This window comes from Oncorhynchus gorbuscha, linkage group LG13, assembly GCF_021184085.1.
Source record: "Oncorhynchus gorbuscha isolate QuinsamMale2020 ecotype Even-year linkage group LG13, OgorEven_v1.0, whole genome shotgun sequence".
Classification (NCBI taxonomy): Eukaryota; Metazoa; Chordata; class Actinopteri; order Salmoniformes; family Salmonidae; genus Oncorhynchus; species Oncorhynchus gorbuscha.
Window position 1 is genome coordinate 77287640 of NC_060185.1, and position 25166 is coordinate 77312805.

The 25166-nt window shown below is 43.7% G+C and overlaps 1 protein-coding gene across 9 annotated transcripts in view; it reads left to right on the top strand.

Annotated features, from left to right (window-relative positions):
* LOC123993549 (ETS-related transcription factor Elf-1-like) overlaps window positions 1-25166 on the top strand; it is an 86317-nt gene that overhangs the window by 14764 nt on the left and 46387 nt on the right. For 3 of the 9 annotated variants that reach the window (XM_046295824.1, XM_046295825.1, XM_046295826.1), the window contains exon 1: window positions 4058-4341. The exons of 2 other annotated variants lie outside the window; for them this stretch is intronic. The gene's annotated coding sequence lies outside the window, so the exon portion shown is untranslated. Of the gene's footprint in view, window positions 1-4055; window positions 4342-19578; window positions 19602-22505; window positions 22554-25166 lie in introns of those variants that run through there. 4 more of the 9 variants (XM_046295817.1, XM_046295823.1, XM_046295822.1 and 1 more) reach the window with 3 other exon arrangements.

The window sequence follows — 25166 nt, forward strand, 5'->3', positions numbered from 1 at the left end:
TGACTTGGTTTTTGCTCTGTAGAACCTTATATAGACAGGTGTGCCTTTCCAAATCATGTCCAATCAATTAAATTTACCACAGGTGGACTCCAATCAAGTTGTAGAAACATCTCAAGGATGATCAATGGAAACAGGATGCACCTGAGCTCAATTTCGAGTCTCATAGGGTCTGAATACTTATGTAAATAAGGTTTTTATTTTTGAAATTGTAAATACATTTGCAAAAATGTCTAAAAACCTATTTTTTCTTTGTCATTATGGGGCATTGTGTGTGGACTGATGAGGGAAGAAAACAATGTAATACATTTTTGAATAAGTCTGTAATGTAACAAAATGTCTTCAAAGTCAAGGGGTCTGAATACTTTCCGAATGCACTGTATATGACTCATAGCTGTCTTTATTTTTAGGCTATAAAGTAAAGGTGTGTCTCTTCACTTAGCGAGGTCATATCAAGGTTGCAGCTCTCTCTCTAACCCTCCACAAGGGTAGGCTATGAGAGAGCCCTTTTCTGTCTTGACTTGATGGCCGTTTTGGCTTACTTTTACCCTAAAATAGTTTCTTTGGACTTTGAAACTTTTTATTTAATTTGTAGCTTTTCTGTTTATCGCTTTTCCCCTATGGCCTTTCTGTTTCTGTATCTATTTCAAGTCCTTTATTAAATGATTGTGCTCGTTTAGCCACTTAAATATAAAATATGGCACACATCTCTTTCACACGCTAATAAGAAAACAAACACTCACAGGCTTGATATTGTGGCCCCATATCAACCTTTGATACTTTTCTCCCCTCAAAGGCGAAAGTACAGCCAGATCCTAGATTTGGTCCATGTAATAATGGCCTACAGCTGAACATTGAGGAAAATAACCACCAGAGACAGTGACAGCGACCCATAAGTCCTCTAAGTTGTAGAGATGGAATGGCATAGTTTCTGAGGCCTATATCCGCCGAGCTGTCATCTTATTCCCTCTGCAGATAAAAGGGACTGCAGTGGGGGATGAGGTGGTCTTCAGCATGGGCACTGGCAGAAAGTGGAACAAAATGTGCTCCTTAGTATTCCTTAATGAAACAGCTGGAGAGGATAATGGAGTGCTGCTATCTGTGTCAACCACAAGTGTCTATTGAACCTGCCCCCTCATCTGTTTGCTTTTCTCTCCTTTTGACATCTTTGTCAGCAAAGTCAATGATCCTGCCACCCGTTACTAGTGTGTTGATTTGTTTTTTGCAGATGACTGCAATTAACAGCCGATTAAAAGGCGAGGCAATTTTCTGCTCTCTGAACTGGGGTCTTTGTTGGGGGGCTGTTAATAGGAAACGGAGAGCTGGGACTCCCAGAAGTACTTCAGATACCAATCAAAGCTGTAGTATCAAGCCCCAGGAAAAGCGATGTCGCCATCAAAAAGCCTCATTGAAAAGGTTCTTGTGGACCCGTGGGAGAAAAAAAATCTTAATTGACATGATTACACTGGCCATGTGGTCTGAATATACTGCCATTCTGCCTCTCCTCACCAGAAAGAGCCACACAACCAGGCTCTGAGAAAAAAACATGCACCACCACGCACTAGTAAACTACTAGTAAATACTAGTAAACTACTAGTAAACACACACTAGTAAATAATCAGCATATCCACACTATTTACTGGTCAATAATCAGCACATCCACACTATTTAGGAGTAAATAAACAGCACATCCACACTATTTAGGAGTAAATAACCAGTACATCCACACTATTTACAGGTCAATAATCAGCTCATCCACACTATTTACAGGTCAATAATCAGCACATCCACACTATTTAGGAGTAAATAATCAGCACACCCACACTATTTAGGAGTAAATAACCAGCACATCCACACTATTTAGGAGTAAATAACCAGCACATCCACACTATTTAGGAGTAAATAATCAGCACATCCACACTATTTAGGAGTAAATAATCAGCACATCCACACTATTTACTGGTCAATAATCAGCACATCCACACTATTTACTGGTCAATAATCAGCACATCCACACTATTTACTGGTCAATAATCAGCACATCCACACTATTTACTGGGCAATAATCAGCACATCCACACTATTTACTGGTAAATAATCTGCACATCCACACTATTTACAGGTCAATAATCAGCTCATCCACACTATGAATGAGTTACCTGTGTGTGTGTACGTGCGTGTGTGTATGTGCGTGCGTGTGCATGTGTGTATGTGTGTGGTCTTGTGTGTGACTTGGTGTGTATAAATCTCTCACCATCTAACAACCCTGGGTCTTTAAGACTGGAGTCAGACGGTGTAGAGGACTAGAGGGCTACTTGGACTTCTCCTGAATGCGTCTGATCTTGGGCTGTGTAGTGGACACGCAGTATTTCCAGGGGTGGTGATAAATGGGGGTTGTTTGGTTTACTTGCTCTGTTCGAAGCAATTTCTCTCTTCTGTGCCGAAGTGGTCCTAACCTGGGCCAGCCTGAGTAAAAACTGCCATTCCAGATTGGTCTCAGATTGGGGTTAGTGAAAAGGTGACCACATCAAATGCAACTCCTTTTACTGAAAATGTAGCTGAGATGTCACACACACACACACACACACACACACACACACACACACACACACACACACACACACACACACACACACACACACACACACACACACACACACACACACACACACACACACACACACACACACACACACACACACACACACACACACACACACACAAGTGGAGGCTGGTGGGAGGAGCTTTAGGACTATAGGCTCATTGTAACGGCTGGAATGGAATAAATGAAACGGTATCAAACAGATAAAACATATGAAAACCACGTTTGACTCCATTCCATTAACTCCATTCCAGCCATTACAATGAGCCTGTTCTCCTATAGCTCCCCCCACCAGCCTTCACTGACACACACACACACACAGCTACGCCACAGAACTACTCAGCTTCCTGATTGTCAGTCGAATTGTGTCTGATAAAGATGCTATCTAAAGACACGTGATGTAAAAGCCCTGAATGCAGGATGAGGTGGGGGATGGTAGTGCCCCAGTGGCAGATTTACATTAATTGGCTCTTCAGGCCTTTTCAGCTGAATGGGCAGGTGTGTGTGTGTCTTTGTCTCTGTCTGTGTGTGAACACGAGTATGCGCATTATCAGGCAAACAGGAGAAGCTAACATGGAGAATCCTGCTCTTGGAATAGTAATACATCCAGTGTTGGCTATGACAGCAGTACACCTGTTAGCTCGTGTTTGATTGAGTTGGTTGCTTAAGGGGGAGTATGTGATGAGAGCTGCAGACAGTATGGCCACTAATATACATCAGCAGTATATCATCCAGGTGGGGTTTAGGGGGAGGAGGGGGTCTATAGAAACACCTGTGCTGAGGCATTAGCTAAGACCAGTAGCCTGCCTTTGATGTCAAAGTAATGTGAGACTGCTTTGTCTTTATAGCCCACTATTCTGGTACCTCCCACTGAAGTCACATATAAAGCTGGTTTTATGGGGCCTCTATTGGCTCAAGTGCCACTCCTCTGGATTTACCTCTGACTGTCTCATTTGCTTTACCTAAATGACCTCACACCTCACAACCCTCTAATGAACACTTAATGATGAAAATGTCCCTGTATTCTTCTGACACATTTTTACAACCCAGTGTTTCTCAGGTCTTCCATTTACTGATTTTAACCACCAAGATGAGACTGTTCTATAGTGCTCGGTCAAAGTTCAAGTGTCCTCAACCAATGGTAAACTGAACTATGCATTTACAGCACCCAACTCCCTCCCCAGCACTCCTCCGCAGAAGAAACCAGTCTGTTGTCTTTCACATTGCTCAAGGTGTGGCCTGCTGGTTGATACGTCCCGCTCTCCCCTCCCCACGTCTGACCCACAGCCAATCCCCAACACCTGCCGCGACTCACCTGAAAGGATTTGCATACAGGGCCCACCCTGGTTCGTGATTGGCCAGGTGCAGCCACACTGCCTGAGGACTCCCCCCACCAATGGATGTCCTGCTGTGTGACTCACAGGGAGAGCCAGGGCAAGTTGCTTCACTACACTTCTCCTTTTTTTTTTACATTTTCAACAGCAGCCATTGCCTCGCTTTCTCTTCTTCTCCTTTTCAGTTGAGTTTTATCGCTGTGAGTGGGAGAGGTAGAGGGCAGGTCAGTGTTCCACACCTCCTGTACCGCGCTGGGTCCCGCTGCTCTCTGGAGGCACACCCTTACTTGGATTATTTTTCTTTCATTGCAGTTGTCTCGGTTTCCCCCTGTGTTTTTAAGTCATTCAGATCTGTCACTTGTTCCACTGTTAACATGGAGTCCGACACATAAGCCCTGTGTCTTTGAGGTTAGTGACTGCAGTATTTTTGTTTCTTTATGGGTGAATAGTTGGTTCAAACCAAATAGAGTTGTTTATATGGGTCATGTATTTAACATTGTATGTGTTCCTCATTTTTTTTCTATATTTGCGAATGTGTCACGAGAAAAGCAGAAGTACAACTTGCACAAATATAAATCGAGAAACAAAAAAGTTCATGTTGATACAATTAAAGATATTCTCCAGTAGTTTTGTATACTTTATAGCCAGTCGTTCTGAAAGTATCTCCCATGAGCCAACAGTGCTCCACGAAAATGGTGTACTACGTGATATGTGCACAACGTCATCTCTCTCTCTCTCTCTGGCGAGGGGCTGAAGCTCATTGGCTGAAACTAATTGCTAGTTAGTTTATCATTGTCACTTGTCATCGTTGTTGTTTTGTTTAAGAGTCATTGCCATATATGGCGTGCTTTAGCAAGGGAGGGAACTGTAACCAAGCCCCCTGCCCCCTAGTCCAAGCCCCGTAACCAAGCCCCCTGACCCCGAGACCAAGCCCCCTGACCTCGAGACCAAGCCCCCTGGCCCCGAGACCAAGTCCCTTGACCCCGAGACCAACCCCACTGACCCGGAGACCAAGCCCCCTGATCTAGCCCCCCCTGACCCTGAGACCAAGCCCCCTGACCACGAGACCAAGCCCCCTGACCAAGCCCACGCGAGCGTTCATGGTCATGGTGTAGAAATACTTGTAATTCTCTTTCATGGGAACTCTCAGTAGACCATAGGCCATAAATCTGAAAAGGTTATACATTTTTGCTAATTCTGCTTTGGCCCGGCGCTAGCCTACCTCTAAAACAATAAGTAATTAATGAAATAGTATCTAGATTCTAGAATGTGCTTCTCCCCACACCCTGTTGCATGGTCAGGTAAGGTTCTGTTTGATTTCAGGCTTGCTTATCAGGAACTGATCAGGCCACCGGAGCCCTGCATGAATGTTGATCTTCCTGTAAGGCAGAGGAGGATCAGCAGGTATTCGTTGCGACTCATAGTGGATGACAAACAAACTGGTGTTGTGCTACCATTATCTCCTAAGCAGTTCACATCTCCACATGCTATTCTCACATGAATGGTTTTTGTAGAGTTACCTTTGGCGTGCCTAGTTGTGGTAGGTTTCTGTTGCTAAAAGTTGCAGCAGAGATAAAATCATGGTTCCTGTTTCACCAGAAACATGCTCTGCACTGACAAACTTTATTGAGGTTGGCAGTTAAAAATGTGAAAACACTCAAAACAAAGTGACCCCATAGTTTTTGTTGTATAGATCCATCAGACCTCGAAAGACCCAAAATCAAGCAATTTCACTCAAATGTTGCCTCAAGGATCTCCTCACATATCATTGGAGAAGCTTACACTCTGTCTCGTAAACCTAGTGATACTGTATCAAATCAGCCCTCTGTGGTTGTTAGTTATGAGGTCACTGTTTTAGGTCAGCAGGGCTGACACACTTTTAATATCACACTTTTAATATCATGAGTCAATAATCCGGTTTTAACATTGGTGAATTGCTAAGTTGTACCCCATAACTATTCCCAGTTTGCATCTGAGCTAACTTTGTAATCATGCTTTGTGCCCACCCTGGCCTCTTGATTTGGCTTGTAAATGAGGCACAGTACCTGAGGTTTGGCCACGAAGTGAGAGGAACACAACACTCCCATTGTTGACCTATTGAGTGGCTGTAAGAAAGGGGCCTAGTTTCTGTCACAAGGGAGGGAGTGGCAGAGGTGAAGAGAGGGAGGAACGGAGGGAGGGCAGCAGTAGTATCAGGTTGGCTCCTCACACAATAACAGAGTCAACAAGTCTTAGCCTGTAATTAGATCATTTGGCCTGGCTGAGGAAGAGGAGTAGGGGTGGATTTAATCAGCCCAGGCTTGCCACCATGCCCTCATATGGAACAGTACAGGGTTGGGTCTGTTCTGGTTCACATTTTCTCCCTTCACAATCCAGCCTGTAGTTGACATTGAATGACAGAGGGCGGCAGCTTGTTCAAGCTGTTTCGCAGTTGATGGGTAAATAAGCAGATCCTGTGGCCTGCTGGCTTGTCAGTCGTGTTAACAAAAAAAAAGTTCTCATATAGATGGTGCTTTCAAAACAACTGGGAACTCGGGGGGGGGGGGGGATGGTAAAATCATGACGTCAGTAATCTTCAGTCAGAGCTCTAGAAAGATGCCTGAGTTCCCGACTTGGAATTCTGAGTTGGATGACCGTTCCAAATGATTTTTCCCAGTCGGTGCTCGTTTTTTTACAGAGTTCCCAGTTGTATTGAACCCCCCTGAAGTCGGAAGTCAGAGATTTTCCCGAGTTTCCAGTTTTTTTTTATACAACGCATGTGTCTCAGGTAACCTCTGGTAACGGGTGACATGGTCTCAGGTAACGGCAGTGACAGGAACCTGTTTGGGTGGGTAATTCTGGGTTGGGTTGTGGTCCCTTCTTTCTTTTGTTGTTAGGGGCTTTCACACACATCTGAGGCCTGAGTGATGGAAAAATTGGCTGTAACAAGTCACAATGTGCTCGAGGTGATCTGAATTCTACACCTCTGGTTTGAAACTCTGCCCCTCCTTTATTGTGGGGGAGGCTGCAGGCTCAAGCTAGCCAGAGACCGATGGAGACATACATGGACCCATTCAATATCAATAGCCTTCATGTTGATGGAGAAAATGGTATACAGTAACTATGTGTTTGACTGTTCATTCTAAAAGTGCAGGGATCCCGAGTGGTGCAGCGGTCTAAGGCACTGCATCTCAGTTTAAGAGGTGTCACTACAGTCCCTGGTTCAAATCCAGGCTATATCTCATCTGGACATGATTGGGAGTCCGGGTTTGGCCGGGGTAGGCCGTCATTGTAAATAAGAATTGGTTCTTAACTGACTTGCCTAGTTAAATAAAGGTAACATTAAAAAAATAACAAAATGGTGGACATTGGTCACATTTAAAAGATCTAGTGCGCTGTGTTGCCTGGCTGAGGGTCCTTTGTGTTGATCCAGAGGTGGATTTGCATTGCGTTTCCATACTTGTCTCTCCATTTCCATTGAGTAAAGCACAGCTCTCCCAATGTTGCAACTGTCTGAGACTCACACAAACAAGTTGAGACTTGCAAACCATTGTTCTGAGGTACAGGGGGAACCAGAAATACAAGCTGGGTGTCTCAATACTGGAAGCAGAAACATAGGGCAAGATTTTTGCTCACACAAGAATCAGAAAACCTGAGAAAGGAGATGACGATGCTGATGTGATCTTGTTAGGTCACTGCTCTATGTGAGCTATCTCTAAAGCTCAAAATGGAACTGTGCAAAGTTGTCATCAAGGCAAAGGGTAGCTACTTTGAAGAAACTCAAATATAAAATATATTTTGTTTTGTTTAACACTCTTTTGGTTACTACATTATTCCATATGTGTTATTTCATAGTTTTGATGTATTCATTCTGATTCTACAATGTAGAAAATAGTAAAAATAAAGAAAAACCTTGGAATGAGTAGGTGTGACTGGTACTGTATGTCTCTGATCAGTTCCATCTGGTTAACATTCAGCTCCACATTACTAAGTATTTTAACTTGCACAGGCCATTCAGTGTTTGGATTCAAGTCACTGTTAAAGACATGCACTGGTACTTTGGTGACTGAGAAAGTATTTTTTAAACTTTAAACTTTGGGCTGGATGTGTCAATGTGTAGTTCATACATGCATAATCTATGAGCAGAATGACTGTCTTACTTCAATTAGCCAATTTTCCAGAAGCTTTGCCATGCCATTTTCCCTACATTTCCCCCCACGCGGGCTAGCCCCCTAGCAATTCGAGTTTTAGCCAATGAGCTTCAGCCCCTCACATTTGAGTGACCGTTAGCAAGAGGCCTGCCCAGCGTTATCCAATGAGGTTGCAGAGCGGGCATAACGGCTCAGTGGACACAGAAAAAAGAGAGAAAGCAATGACGTGGTGCACCTATCTGTACATATGCGACGTAGTAAGCTATTTTCGGGGACCACCTTTGGCTCGTGAGTGCTACTTTCAGAAATACTAGCTAAAAAGTATACAAATGTACCAGCAAATCTTCTTAATATCTGCATGATTATCATCCTTATTTCAAGTGACATACAAAGAATCAAGCTAGTCAGTCTCTCAGGCTGGTTTGGTTTGTGAACCAGGGAGACCAAGACCATGTGACCACACATCTTAATCATGTTTGGGGGACACGCTCCCGTCTATCTCTCTAAGTCTCTTTGTCCTCAGCCTCACTGGATCATTAGCCTCCCCCTATCCCTCCCTCCTTCCTTCCAACACTAGCCTTGTGGAGTGGGCAGCTGTGCCCGACTCTCACCATCATGCCCCCCAGGCAGCTTGTGGTAATAAAATAAGTCATTTTCCAGGGGCAGAGAGAGTCGTTTGTGGTGAAGATCAGATCACACCTTCCTATTGATAATGTTCCCGGTTATTCAACATCAGGACTGTGAGCTGAGGGGGCGGAATCTTTCCAACTCTGTGAGTAGGGTTGGTAGTGTCAATCAAATATCATATAAAATTGTATTTGTCACATGCTTCGTAAACAACAGGTGTAGACTAACAGTGAAATGCAGAGGTAAAGATTAAACAAATCATTTGGAAATAGTGACACAAGGAATAAATACACAGTGAATAATGAATAACAATAACGAGTAAAAAATAACATGCTATATACAGGGAGTACCAGTACCAAATCGATGTGCAGAGGTATGAGGTAATAACATGGCTATATACAGGGAGTACCAGTACCAAATCGATGTGCAGAGGTATGAGGTAATAACATGGCTATATACAGGGAGTACCAGTACCAAATCGATGTGCAGAGGTATGAGGTAATAACATGCTATATACAGGGAGTACCAGTACCAAATCGATGTGCAGAGGTATGAGGTAATAACATGGCTATATACAGGGAGTACCAGTACCAAATCGATGTGCAGAGGTATGAGGTAATAACATGCTATATACAGGGAGTACCAGTACCAAATCGATGTGCAGAGGTATGAGGTAATAACATGGCTATATACAGGGAGTACCAGTACCGAATCGATGTGCAGAGGTATGAGGTAATAACATGGCTATATACAGGGAGTACCAGTACCGAGGCGATATGCAGAGGTATGAGGTAATAACATGGCTATATACAGGGAGTACCAGTACCAAATCGATGTGCAGAGGTATGAGGTAATAACATGGCTATATACAGGGAGTACCAGTACCGAGGCGATATGCAGAGGTATGAGGTAATAACATGGCTATATACAGGGAGTACCAGTACCAAATCGATGTGCAGAGGTATGAGGTAATAACATGGCTATATACAGGGAGTACCAGTACCGAATCGATGTGCAGAGGTATGAGGTAATAACATGGCTATATACAGGGAGTACCAGTACCGAGGCGATATGCAGAGGTATGAGGTAATAACATGGCTATATACAGGGAGTACCAGTACCGAGTCGATGTGCAGAAGTATGAGGTAATAACATGGCTATATACAGGGAGTACCAGTACCGAATCGATGTGCAGAGGTATGAGGTAATAACATGGCTATATACAGGGAGTACCAGTACCGAATCGATGTGCAGAGGTATGAGGTAATAACATGGCTATATACAGGGAGTACCAGTACCGAATCGATGTGCAGAGGTATGAGGTAATAACATGGCTATATACAGGGAGTACCAGTACCGAATCGATGTGCAGGGGACGAAGTAATTGAGTAGCTATGTACATATACAGCAACAGGGTGCCTTGGGTAATAGGAGTCACAGCAAGTCTAGTTACTGATATACCATGGAATTTCAACGGGATCCATCGTCTTGAAAAATAGTCAGTCAATATTAGGATTCTTTCTTAGAAAGGACATCTGGTGAAGTGAGTCAGCAGGATACTGCAGGAGTATGTTGCTTGTCTTTACAGATCAACCGTAACCCACTTCCCATTAAAACCTCAATGATTCAGTAGCGCCTCTTGCTATCTGTCTTGCTATGATATCTATCATGGAAACATCACATGTATGTGGGCGGCAAGAGACGGATTGTTTTTCTGAAATCTATAGGTTCAGTAATTGATGGCTTACTCATACAGACGACATGGCTTTTCTTGTTTAGTGAAGAGATGGTAGGTGGAATATTGACATTTCCACCAACTGACATCTCCAAAGAGGACAGTATAGTTCTGTGGCCTCTGCACATGCATATACAGCATCATGTTTCCAGCTGCGTTGGTCCGGTCCCACCGTTCATGAGGTAACATGCCTCAAAAATACATTATACTGCTTAAACTGCAGGACACATCAAGCCCAATACTACCACCTTCAAATGTCTGACCATCATCCAGTCATTTTAATCCAACTTCTTCTTCTTCTCCCTATGTAGTATCACTATCATTTAATATCAGCCATTCTAACTTAGGCACCAGGACAACATTTTCATATTTTTCATGTGGTTTTCGGAGGTTTGGCTCCCAGACGCCACAGCTGCATTGGTGTCTATGGCTGGTCGGGAGTGGGGTGGGCCTCTGCATTCAGTGGTGTGGAAAACTGGGCCCTGCCTTTTTAAGCCTTCCATGACTCCAGGAACACAGACTTCTCCTGTGTCTGCTATGCTCTGAGTCCTCAGTCAGACACATGCAAGGGCCCACAGTTACAAAGACAAGCTCAAAGCCTTGTCCGTCATCCGAAAAAACTGCCCATGTCTTCCATAACTGCCCATGCCTTCCATAACTGCCCATGCCTTCCATAACTGCCCATGCCTTCCATAACTGCCCATGCCTTCCATAACTGCCCATGTCTTCCATAACTGCCCATGCCTTCCATAACTGCCCATGCCTTCCATAACTGCCCATGTCTTCCATAACTGCCCATGCCTTCCATAACTGCCCATGTCTTCCATAACTGCCCATGTCTTCCATAACTGCCCATGCCTTCCATAACTGCCCATGCCTTCCATAACTGCCCATGTCTTCCATAACTGCCCATGCCTTCCATAACTGCCCATGTCTTCCATAACTGCCCATGCCTTCCATAACTGCCCATGTCTTCCATAACTGCCCATGTCTTCCATAACTGCCCATGCCTTCCATAACTGCCCATGCCTTCCATAACTGCCCATGCCTTCCATAACTGCCCATGTCTTCCGTAACTGCCCATGTCTTCCATAACTGCCCATGTCTTCCATAACTGCCCATACCTTCCATAACTGCCCATGCCTTCCATAACTGCCCATGCCTTCCATAACTGCTCATGTCTTCCATAACTGTCCATGTCTTCTATAACTGCCCATGCCTTCCATAACTGCCCATGCCTTCCATAACTGCCTATGCCTTCCATAACTGCCCATGCCTTCCATAACTGCCCATGCCTTCCATAACTGCCCATGTCTTCCATAACTGCCCATGCCTTCCATAACTGCCCATGTCTTCCATAACTGCCCATGTCTTCCATAACTGCCCATGCCTTCCATAACTGCCCATGCCTTCCATAACTGCCCATGTCTTCCATAACTGCCCATGCCTTCCATAACTGCCCATGTCTTCCATAACTGCCCATGCCTTCCATAACTGCCCATGTCTTCCATAACTGCCCATGCCTTCCATAACTGCCCATGTCTTCCATAACTGCCCATGTCTTCCATAACTGCCCATGCCTTCCATAACTGCCCATGCCTTCCATAACTGCCCATGTCTTCCATAACTGCCCATGCCTTCCATAACTGCCCATGTCTTCCATAACTGCCCATGTCTTCCATAACTGCCCATGCCTTCCATAACTGCCCATGTCTTCCATAACTGCCCATGTCTTCCATAACTGCCCATGCCTTCCATAACTGCCCATGTCTTCCATAACTGCCCATGCCTTCCATAACTGCCCATGTCTTCCATAACTGCCCATGTCTTCCATAACTGCCCATGCCTTCCATAACTGCCCATGTCTTCCATAACTGCCCATGTCTTCCATAACTGCCCATGCCTTCCATAACTGCCCATACCTTCCATAACTGCCCATGCCTTCCATAACTGCCCATGCCTTCCATAACTGCCCATGCCTTCCATAACTGCCCATGTCTTCCATAACTGCCCATGTCTTCCATAACTGCCCATGTCTTCCATAACTGCCCATGTCTTCCATAACTGCCCATGCCTTCCATAACTGCCCATACCTTCCATAACTGCCCATGCCTTCCATAACTGCCCATGTCTTCCATAACTGCCCATGTCTTCCATAACTGCCCATGTCTTCCATAACTGCCCATGCCTTCCATAACTGCCCATACCTTCCATAACTGCCCATGCCTTCCATAACTGCCCATGCCTTCCATAACTGCCCATGCCTTCCATAACTGCCCATGCCTTCCATAACTGCCCATGCCTTCCATAACTGCCCATGCCTTCCATAACTGCCCATGCCTTCCATAACTGCCCATACCTTCCATAACTGCCCATGTCTTCCATAACTGCCCATGCCTTCCATAACTGCCCATACCTTCCATAACTGCCCATGCCTTCCATAACTGCCCATGCCTTCCATAACTGCCCATGCCTTCCATAACTGCCCATGCCTTCCATAACTGCCCATGCCTTCCATAACTGCCCATGCCACCCCCCCAACACTGTATTTCGATACAGTGTTGACTATCTGTCGATAAGCAACTGCTTGCTAAGGTTACAGTTAGGGTAAGGTTTAGAATAAGAGTTAGAGCTAGGGTTAGGATTAATAGATAGTTTGTTGATATGTTACTGATTGTCCATCTGTTGATGCTCTTCAGACTATCCAAATAAAGTGTTAAGGGGGGGATCGATACAGTTACGTATCGCAATATTTGTATTTATTTATTTTGCTAGGTAGTGTTCGCTAGCACTAGTCGACTGTACGTGTGGAAAAACTCTGGCATTTGTTGTCCTTTAGCTTGTTCTCCATCTTCTTTTTAAATAGTGAGCCAACATGTTTTCAGCACTTTTATTTCACACCAAAGAGACACCCTCAGAACTTCTATCAAATTCAAAGCATTTACATTACATTTAAGTCATTTAGCAGACGCTCTTATCCAGAGCGACTTACAAATTGGTGCATTCACCTTATGACATCAAAGCCTAGTTCAAAATAATTTGACTGTTGTGAAGAGCATGAGAACAGTGTGAAGTAACAGACACAGGGTGGCTGTGGACTGATGTTGTGAGAAAACATGGTACCACCATGAAATGAAGCTATTTCCTGCATGCAGATTGGTCTGTAGTGGCCAGGTTGATAACTAACAAAACGTGGGTCCTAAAGGTTGCAGCCAAGGATGGCACACATGTTTTTTTTACCTTGATAGTTCTATAGAATGTAACAGTGGAAAATATGTTGATAAGTATGTACTCACAATGCTGTTAATTCATTTAGGAACTCCCACTGTACCCAACATTGACATAGAAAACATGGCTAAAAATAATATGATGACCTAAGAAGCCTGCTCATATTTCTGTCTGAGAAGAGAAGCTAGAACTGCTCCTAAAATGATCCACGCTGCCCTGGCCATATCAAAGCTCAATGTTAATGCAGTCAGAAAATTGCATCAGAGGCTGGCTGGGAATGGCTTCCAGGGGATGAGTGTGAGTTTCCAGGCATTAAGCTCTCCCAAAGCAGCAACACTAATACAGTAATGCAGCAGAGATCAGTCGGAATCGATACAGACTGATCTGAGAGGAGAGGGAGGATGACAGGGAGTGAATGTTGTCTGTGGTTTGAAGCATGATGTACTACAGTACCCATAATGTCTGTCACCTTACCAATATGTGGTTTAACTGTATCTAGGACAGGTTAGTACATGCACACTTATTGTTATTCCTTAAATAACGTGCATTGGGATTGCCATGTGTGTTTTCAACAGTATGCATGTTTTATTGACTTTATTTAAGCATTCTGGACTGTTTGGATGACAAATTGGGTTAGATTCACTTAGGCTGCGTTTGCACAGGCTGGCCATTTCTGATCATATTGGCAAAGGATCTTATTGCCCAATTTTTGGCAAAGGAGCTGATCTGATTGGTCAAGAGACCAATTAGTGGAAAAAGAGCTCAGAGTTGGGCTGCTTGTGTAAACTCAACCTTAGATGCTCGGTGAAAGTGAAATCCGTCAAGTTTTTGAGCGTCACTTCAAAACCAATGTGATAATTTTTTTTCCCTTGGCAAATTGGCAATCAACTTCCACATGGGTCGAAACTTAAAGTGGCTTTGTTCTGTTTGACCTTGATCACTACCTGCTCTCTCAGGTGCTGCTCCTTAGTTACATAGCCTTCGGAAAGTATTCAGACTGTATTGACTTTTTACACATTTTGTTACGTTGCAGCCTTTTTCTAAAATGGATTAAATAAAACAACCTCATCTACCCACAATACCACATAATGACAAAGTGAAAACATTTGTTTATATATTTTTAGCAAATAAATACCTTATTTACATAAGTATTCAGACCCTATGAGACTCAAAATTGAGCTCAGGTGCATCCTGTTTCCATTGATCATCCTTGAGATGTTTCTACAACTTGATTGGAGTCCACCTGTGGTAAATTCAATTGATTGGACATGATTTGGAAAGGCACACCTGTCTATATAAGGTCCCACAGTTGACAGTGCATTGCAGAGCAAAAACCAAATGATGAGGTCAAAGGAATTCTCCATAGAGCTCAGAGACAGGATAGTGTCGAGGCACAGATCTGGGGAAGGGTACTAAATGATTTCTGCAGCATTGAAGTACCCTAAGAACACAGTGGCCTTCATCATTCTTAAATGGAAGAAGTGTGGAACCACCAAGACTTTTCCTAGAGCTGGCCGCCCAGCCAAACTGAGAAATCGGGGGAGAAGGGCCTTGGTCAGGGAGGTGACCAATAACCCGATGGTCACTCTGACAGAGCTTTAGAGTTCCTCTGTAGAGATGGGAGAACCTTCCGGAAGGCCGGCCATCTCTGCAGCACTCCACCAATCAGGCACATGACAACGCGCTTGGTGTTTTCCAAAAGACACCTAAAGGAATCTCAGACCATGAGAAACAAGATTCTCTGGTCTGATGAAACCAAGATTGAACTTTTTTGCCTGAATGCCAAGCATCACTTCTGGAGGAAACCTGGCACCATCCCTATGGTGAAGCATGGTGGAGGCAGCATCATGCTGTGGGGATGTTCTTCAGCGGCAGGGACTGGGAGACTTGTCAGGATCGAGGCAAAGATGAATGGAGCAAAGTACAGAGAGATCCTTGATGAAAACCTGCTCCAGAGCACTCAGGACCTCAGACTGGGTTGAAAGTTCACCTTCAAGCAGGACAACAACCCTAATCACAGCCAAGACAACGCATGAGTGGCTTCGGGACATGTCTCTGAATGTCTTTGAGTTGACCAGCCAGAGCCTGGACTTGAACCCGATCGAACACCTCTGGAGAGACATGAAAATAGCTGTGCAGCAACACTGTGCCAAGCTTGTAGCTTGTAGCGTCATACCCTGTGCCAAACTTGTAGCTTGTAGCGTCATACCCTGTGCCAAACTTGTAGCATCATACCCAAGAAGACCTGAGGCTGTAATCGTGCTTCGACAAAGTGAAGGGTCTGAACGTGATATTTCCTTAATTTGATTTTTTTTTAAAGCAAACATTTCTTTAATCCTATTTTTGCTTTGTCATTATCTGGTATTCTGTGCAGATTGATGAGGGGGGGGGGCATTTAACCAATTTTAGAATAAGGCTGTAACCTAACAAAATGTGGAAAAAGTTAAGGGGTCTGAATACTTTCCGAAGGCACCGTATGTTCTATTGACGGCTTCAAATTGTTAAATTGAGTGTCTGAGCTCCCGTCACTGTGAAGGATGACATCATTTACATCATTATCCTCCACTCTCAGAAAGATTCGGTTTAAAAATTCATGCCAGTTAATTGATGCTTGGAAGTAGTGTGTACACTTCAGTTCATAATTTATTCCCTACCCACTCTGCTTAGTTCCTCACGTAGAGTAGGTCTTTGAGGGTTGTGTGACTGAAAGACTCATTCACTGCACTGTCGTTGTGTGTGTGTGTGTGTTTGTCAGGCTTGGGATGCAGTCTGTGTCTTCTCAAACACACAACCCCTGCCAGTGACACACAACCCCCCCCCCCTCTCTCTCTCTTATCACAGAGCCTGCTCTACAAACCTTCTCCCTCTGCTCGTTCCTAAGCAACAGCCACTCCTTGTTTACCTATGCATTTTTGCATTGTGATTCTCATCAGGAGAAGTCACAGGCACCCAGAGATGGTTGTCTGTTCCCTTTATTCAAAGTAGTGAAGGCTACCTTGTTTGTTAGACCCTACATGTATGTTGTGTGCGTATAGTGTAATATGTTTTCCACCTAGTATCATATACATGATCACTCAGCTTTAAAGTAGGCCTACTACATTACTTTCACCTTCTATGGTTGAATAACAACAGGTCACCATTCAACCCCTCTTATACAACAATGCTTGTCTGTCTCTATGGACATGTGGTTTATTGTCCTCCTCATCTCCTGCATCAATGCTGCACCTTCCCCTCTGCTATCATAAACAAACGACCTGCTTTATAAAGTCTGGCCGGCGCTGCTTCACAAATATTGACCTGTACTGGCTCGGCCCCCTCTCTCCCACCTACACCCAACCTCACACAATACAATACACTGCAGTGAAAACCAAATGACAAAATGGTCAAATGTGGAATTGAATTAATAGAACATGAAAAACCACAGCAATTTGATGTCTATTCTATGATTTTGAGCAGAATCGGTGAATCCCAAACTACCCCCTCGCTCGGTGGGCCCTCAGTTGTTATGTGTTGCTGATGAAACTCAGAGGGTGACTTCCAGAGTAGCGAAGGGATCAGTAAACCCATCAACTTCGAGTCACACTCCTGACTTGAATGATGCAATTCATGTTCCCGTTTTAAATAGTTAAACGAGAATGAAATTCAAATCGCCTGTCGTTTTACCTCAGTAACTGTTAAACATTTAATTTGAGACGTATTCCGTCTGTTTTATGTGTCAAGTCTCTAAATCAGACACAAACACACGTGTCATAATTACGCACGTATCTCCATTATTTTGTAGGAAATTGTGCAAACTCCAAACATGTCAGGGTGTGTGTTGCGATAGCACTTCGCTCTGGAGCCTGCATCCTTGCTTGCTTGGTCAAAATGGTTATTGGAGGGCCTAATTAGCACGTACACCCTTGATCATTTTCACTCCCTCAGTTTTGGGACACTTGTGCATATGGCGGTGGCGTGGGAAGGTTGTGATTTGGGATTCAGCCTTTGACTGCTCCTGATGTCACTGAATGCATAATGTGAACAAATTTGACATCATAAGTGGTGATTTCGTAACATGTTTTATGTGAAAGTCTTTCAAGGATGAAAAGCTAAATCATAACCTATACAATGACAGTGGCTCGCCTTCAAGCAACATTGTCCTAGAGCTCTTTCCTTCTCTTAACCCTTCCCACAACATCCTTCAGTTCTGACAACATGATTTGACAAAGACGACAAGGAAAGGCCAAGTGCAGAGCCTACTCTCTACTACTACTGTAACATCTCAGGCATGCAATACCATACCAAACGCCACAGATGAATGAATGCGGAGGGAATTTTTGGGGGGCTGGTTAGTTTAGTAACTAAATCATTTTTTCCGGTGATGTAAAGTACTAAAGTAAAAATACTTTAGTACTACTTCAGTCGTTTTTGGGGGTATCTGTACTTTACTATTTATATTTTTGACAACTTTTACTTTTACCTCACTACATTCCTATAGACAATATTGTACATTTAAGTCCATACATTTTCCCTGACAACCAAAGGTAATTGTTACATTTTCAGTCCTTAGCAGGACCAGAAATTTGTGAAATTCACACTTATCAAGAGAACACGTGGTCATCCCTACCGCCTATGGTCTGGCAGACTCACTAAACACAAATGCATCTTTTGTAAATAATGTCTGAGTGTTGGAGTGTGCTCCTGGCTATCTATCAATTTTAAAAACATGAAATTGGTGCTGTCTGCTTTGTATAATATAAGGAATTTTAAATAGTTTATACTTTTACATCTACCTTTGATACTTAAGTATATTTGATAAATTACATTTACGTTTGATACTTAAGTATATTTTAAACCAAATACTTTTAGACTTTTACTCAAGTAGTATTTTAATGGGTGACTTTTACTTTTACCTTTAGGAATGGGTACTCTTTCCACTGATCCCCCCCCCCATGTCCCTCTGGGATGTGTCTGCTTGACATCATGGAGGAATGACTCACTCTTACAAACTTCTCATGTTGAGACTGGGGTTGACTTGACACACACACTTTTACAGGCTCTAAGATTAGATATCTAATACTCTGGTAACCTGGCATTTCATTGTCTGGAGTCAAATAAACTAATTAAGAAGAGGTGGTGTTCTCTCAGTTGTCTAGGGTGAGAGTGGTCCTGGCTGTCAAGGTTTTAGAGGGTATCAGAATGTAAAAGCTGATTTGCTGGTTGTTTAGCTGTTTACCGACAGCTCACTCATAGTCTTAATCTTTTAATCTCTGCTAAAGCTGCAAATAGTAATTCCACCACTTATTTGTGTGATTTCTAACTGAAGTGACTCACCCACAGGAATTATGCACAAAATTTTAGTACCTCATGAGCAGTACTATAGATGCATGCAAGTGATTGCAAGCAAAAAAGCACCCAAAGACACACAAAGACAAGTAGCTTTTTTATAGCATTTGACCCCAAAGCCGGCGAGAAGATTGAGGCCAAAGAAGCAGAGTTAAGCTCCTCTTTCTTTAGGCATGCTGACTGTGTGTGTTGCTGACTTGCAGCATGCCTGCCGATGGGTGGACACACCAGACTGCTTGTGTCCAAACCTGTTTTGGTATGTACCGCACTGAGCAGCCAGGCCCCCACCCCCAGAAGGAGCCAAAGCCTCAGTGTTCTGATAGTGCTAAACGATTTGAGGACACTATCTCAGTACAGACTTGGTATGCTATAATTTCTGCCTCAAGCAACTACTGGAGAAACAAAAGTATCTTGACTGCATTTTCCTCCTCATTTTTACAACAGCTGCCTATGGAACTATGGTTCTTAGGGTAAGCCTTGCAAACTGGCATGTCTGAAGTATTATCTGTTGGAATATGCAAAGCAAAGTTTCAAGGTGCCGTGGTCTGATCGTCTGGTGAGGTGAAAAAGCAGGAATCTCACGGTCAACTTTGTTTTCATTCAAGGTTGTTGCTGCAAGCATGGTGGGTGTGCGCACTGTGAAGCATGGTGGGTGTGTGAACTGTGAAGCATGGTGGGTGTGCGCACTATGAAGCATGGTGGGTGTGTGAACTGTGAAGCATGGTGGGTGTGCGCACTGTGAAGCATGGTGGGTGTGCGCACTGTGAAGCATGGTGGGTGTGCACACTGTGAAGCATGGTGGGTGTGTGAACTGTGAAGCATGGTGGGTGTGCGCACTTTGAGGCATGGTGGGTGTGCGCACTGTGAAGCATGGTGGGTGTGCGCACTGTGAAGCATGGTGGGTGTGTGAACTGTGAAGCATGGTGGGTGTGTGAACTGTGAAGCATGGTGGGTGTGTGAACTGTGAAGCATGGTGTGTGTGTGAACTGTGAAGCATGGTGGGTATGTGAACTGTGAAGCATGGTGGGTGTGTGAACTGTGAAGCATGGTGTGTGTGTGAACTGTGAAGCATGGTGGGTATGTGAACTGTGAAGCAAAACAAATTAGAAATCAGTGGGTGTGTGAACTGTGAAGCATGGTGGGTGTGTGTACTGTGAAGCATGGTGGGTGTGTGAACTGTGAAGCATGGTGGGTGTGTGTACTGTGAAGCATGGTGGGTGTGTGTACTGTGAAGCATGGTGGGTGTGTGTACTGTGAAGCATGGTGGGTGTGTGTACTGTGAAGCATGGTGGGTGTGCGCACTGTGAAGCATGGTGGGTGTGTGAACTGTGAAGCATGGTGGGTGTGTGAACTGTGAAGCATGGTGGGTGTGTGAACTGTGAAGCATGGTGTGTGTGTGAACTGTGAAGCATGGTGGGTATGTGAACTGTGAAGCATGGTGGGTGTGTGAACTGTGAAGCATGGTGTGTGTGTGAACTGTGAAGCATGGTGGGTATGTGAACTGTGAAGCAAAACAAATTAGAAATCAGTGGGTGTGTGAACTGTGAAGCATGGTGGGTGTGTGAACTGTGAAGCATGGTGGGTGTGTGTACTGTGAAGCATGGTGGGTGTGTGAACTGTGAAGCATGGTGGGTGTGTGTACTGTGAAGCATGGTGGGTGTGTGTACTGTGAATCATGGTGGGTGTGTGTACTGTGAAGCATGGTGGGTGTGTGTACTGTTAATCATGGTGGGTGTGTGTACTGTGAAGCATGGTGGGTGTGTGTACTGTGAAGCATGGTGGGTGTGTGTACTGTGAAGCATGGTAGGTGTGTGTACTGTGAAGCATGGTGTGTGTGTGAACTGTGAATCATGGTGGGTGTGTGTACTGTGAATCATGGTGGGTATGTGAACTGTGAAGCAAAACAAATTAGAAATCAGTGGGTGTGTGAACTGTGAAGCATGGTGTGTGTGTGAACTGTGAAGCATGGTGGGTGTGTGTACTGTGAAGCATGGTGGGTGTGTGAACTGTAAAGCATGGTGGGTGTGTGTACTGTGAAGCATGGTGGGTGTGTGAACTGTAAAGCATGGTGGGTGTGTGTACTGTGAAGCATGGTGGTTGTGTGTACTGTGAAGCATAGTGGGTGTGTGTACTGTGAAGCATGGTGGGTGTGTATACTGTGAAGCATGGTGGGTGTGTGTACTGTGAAGCATAGTGGGTATGTGTACTGTGAAGCATGGTGGGTGTGTGTACTGTGAAGCATGGTGGGTGTGTGTACTGTGAAGCATGGTGCTGCTGGCATATTTTTCCGTTTTTTTTTGTATCCTCCTGCCGACCTGTGCTGTGACATGTCGGTATTGGTATGAATGTAAACAGATCAGGGGTGGGCGTTTGTTTGTGTGTGTGTGTGTGAGAGAGACAGAGAGTTGGCGGGGGCGGTGGTATTTCACAATCACACATCTGCTACCATGGAGCAGAGTTTAAAAAAGTCCATCTGATGGCCATTGGACTTGGAATTAGCTTCACAGGGCCATGTCTTAGCAGTAGTTTCCACTTCATTTTGACTTAAAGGGGTACTATGTTAGCGTTTAGGCAGCTGTTGCTTAGGAGATAGAGGGAGGTTTCTGTGCAACTTTGGGATGCTGCATGGAGCTGAAAGTGGTTTTTGCTATTCCAGTCTGGTCATGTACCAAAGTGTTACCTCACAGCAGCCAAAACAACGGGAGAGTCTTCAAAACAAAGCAATTCAAATATTTCTGAGAGAGGAGAATTGTCAATGCACAGTAAGAGGCAGCTGAGCTGAGGCAGAGAGATGCATACTTTCATTGTCTCTGTCTTTTCCATTTCAACTCATTGTGTCACCCAAACACATAAGGTCCTAAAAGCCCAGAGAGAGACTTAACCGGCTAAAAACCACCCAGGCTCATATGACATATGTCAAAACCATTAGATATACAATTAACTTCATACATAAACCTCAAACTTTCTTTTGACGTGTCTCGAGAAGCAGGGAACTAATTCTTGGACCAAGGACAAGTGTAAAGATTCTTCAACAACAGAGTCATCCGTCTACACCCACTTTTTGCAATCATGTTAGTTCACAACTGGATCCTGTTAATAGCTAATAATTTCACCTCAGTGTGCATGAACCAGATTGGAGATGGGGTCAATGATGATGAACAAACAACCATCTCCCATGTGAGATTTGCATCGCTGCGCTTCAATATCATTCTTTGTATTTGATCACAGATGACCAATAGGCACATTTCCAGTTTCTTGATTCTAATCATTCTTGCTATTCTGTGAACAGGTAAAATGGCCGAATTTACATTTTAATGAGTAGCCTCTTGTAGCACTCATGTAGCTGCTAGCTTTACTCGAGATATAAGGGGACAGATGTATTTTTTTGCCCCTTTCTGCAATTTCCTGTCCTGTTTTCACAAGTCAAATGGCTCTTCCTATCTGTGGCGGGTGGCCTGTTGCCACATAATAGAAACAGATTGCTGGTGGTGGGGTAGTTCTGAAAAATGTTCTCAAAACCACACCATGACTATCATTCAGAATCCATGCTTTGGACGGTGGGCTATTTACCTCAGGTAAGATAGAAAATATTATGTTTGACCAATGCTTTACTGGCAGAACATAGTGTGACAGGAGCTTGGTTCTTCTTAGAATTGGCGTAAAACCTCACGAACACATGGGGAAGGAAGGAAGGAACGGAAAGGGGTTACCTAGTCAGGTTTCTGTCTGTGTCTATATATTAGATGTAAGTGTGAGTTTTGGAAGGGAAGGTATAGCATATCTAGGTTAACAAGAAGAGGCTCACTGTCACGCTGTGCAATCACTAGAGGTCGACCAATTAATCGGAATGGCCGATTAATTAGGGCCGATTTCACGTTTTCATAACAATCGGAAATCTGTATTTTTGGGCGCCGATGTGCCGATTTTTATGTATTTTCATTTGATTTTTATACCTTTATTTAACTAGGCAAGTCAGTTAAGAACACATTCTTATTTTCAATGACGGCCTAGGAACGGTGGGTTAACTGCCTCGTTCAGGGGCAGAACGACACAACGACAGTTTCACAACGACAGTTTCACCTTGTCAGCTCGGGGATCCATTCTTGCAACCTGACAGTTAACTAGTCCAACGCAATAACGACCTGCCTCTCTCTCGTTGCACTCCACAAGGAGACTGCCTGTTATGCGAATGCAGTAAGCCAAGGTAAGTTGCTAGCTAGCATTAAACTTATCTTATAAAAACTATCAATCATAATCACTAGTTAACGACACATGGTTGATGATATTACTAGATATTATCTAGTGTGTCCTGCGTTGCATATAATCTGACTGAGCATACAAGTATCTAAGAATCTGACTGAGCGGTGGTAGGCAGAAGCAGGTGCGTAAACATTCATTCAAAACAGGACTTTCGTGCATTTTGCCAGCAGCTCTTCATTGTGCATCAAGCATTGCGCTGTTTATGACTTCAAGCCTATCAACTACCGAGATGAAGCTGGTGTAACCGAAGTGAAATGGCTAGCTAGTTAGCGTGAGCTAATAGAGTTTCAAACTTCACTCGCTCTGAGCCTTCTAGTAGTTGTTCCCCTTGCTCTGCATTGGTAACACTGCTTCAATGGTGGCTGTTGTCATTGTGTTGCTGGTTCGAGCCAAGGGAGGAGCGAGGAGAGGGACGGAGGCTATACTGTTACACTGGCAATACTAAAGTGCCTATAAGAACATCCAATAGTCAAAGGTTAATGAAATACAAATGGTATAGAGGGAAATAGTCCTATAATAACTACAACCTAAAACTTATTACCTGGGAATATTGAAGACTCTTGTTAAAAGGAACCACCAGCTTTCATATATTCACATGTTCTGAGCAAGGAACTGAAACATTAGCTTTCTTACATAGCACATATTGCACTTTTACTTTCTTCTCCAACACTTTGTTTTTGCATTATGTAAACCAAATTGAACATGTTTCATTATTTACTTGAGGCTAAATGGATTTAAAATAAGTGTTCATTCAGTATTGTTGTAATTGTCATTATTACAAATAAATAAAATAAAAAATTGTCCGATTTAATCGGTATCTGCCTTTTGATCCTCCAATAATCGGTATCGGCGTTGAAAAATCATAATCGGTCGACTTCTAGCAATCACACTGTTTTTCATATTTACAATTGAATACGGGCATTTTTAATAGACTACCATTCAAAAATTCCCTGCAAAATTCCCTGCAAAACACCAGTCTCAACGTCAACAGTGAAGAGGCGACTCCGGGATGCTGGCATTCTAGGCAGAGTTGCAAAGAAAAAGCCATATCTCTGTCCAGTGTCTGTGTTCTTTTGCCCATATTAATCTTTTATTTTTATTGACCAGTCTGAGATATGGCTTTTTCTTTGCAACTCTGCCTAGAAAGCCAGCATCCCGGGGGGTCGCACCTTCACTGTTGACGTTGAGACTGGTGTTTTGCGGGTACTAATGAAGCTGTCAGTTGAGGACTTGTGAGGTGTCTGTTTCTCAAACTAGACACTGTAAAGTACTTGTCTTCTTGCTCAGTTGTGCACCAGGGCCTCCCTCTCCTATTTCTATTCTGGTTAGAGACCGTTTGCGCTGTTCTGTGAAAGGAGTAGGACACAGCGTTGTACAAGATATTCAGTTTCTTGGCAATTTCTCACATGGAATAGCCTTCATTTCTCGGAACAAGAATAGACTGACAAGTTTCAAAAGGAAGGTCTTTGTTTCTGGCCATTTTGAACCTGTAATCGAACCCACAAATTCTGATGCTCCAGATACTCAACTAGTCTAAAGAAGGCCAGTTGTATTGCTTCTTTAATCATTACAGCAGTTTTCAGCTGTGCTAACATAATTGCAAAAGGGTTTTCTAATGATCAATTAGCCTTCTAAAATGATCAACATGGATGAGCTAACACAACATGCCATTGGAACACAGGAGTGATGGTTGCTGATAATGGGCCTCTGTATGTCTCTGTAGATATTCCATTAAAAATCAGCCGTTTCCAGCTACAATCAAAATGTAAAACATTAACAATGTCTACACTGTATTTCTGATCAAGTGAACCCAAACTTTTGAACGGTAGTGTACATAGAGTGGGGTCTGAAATGATTGATAAAGATGAACAATAAGGACTGTATAAACAAAATAATCCTGAATGAATCATGAATAAAGATCAGTGGGA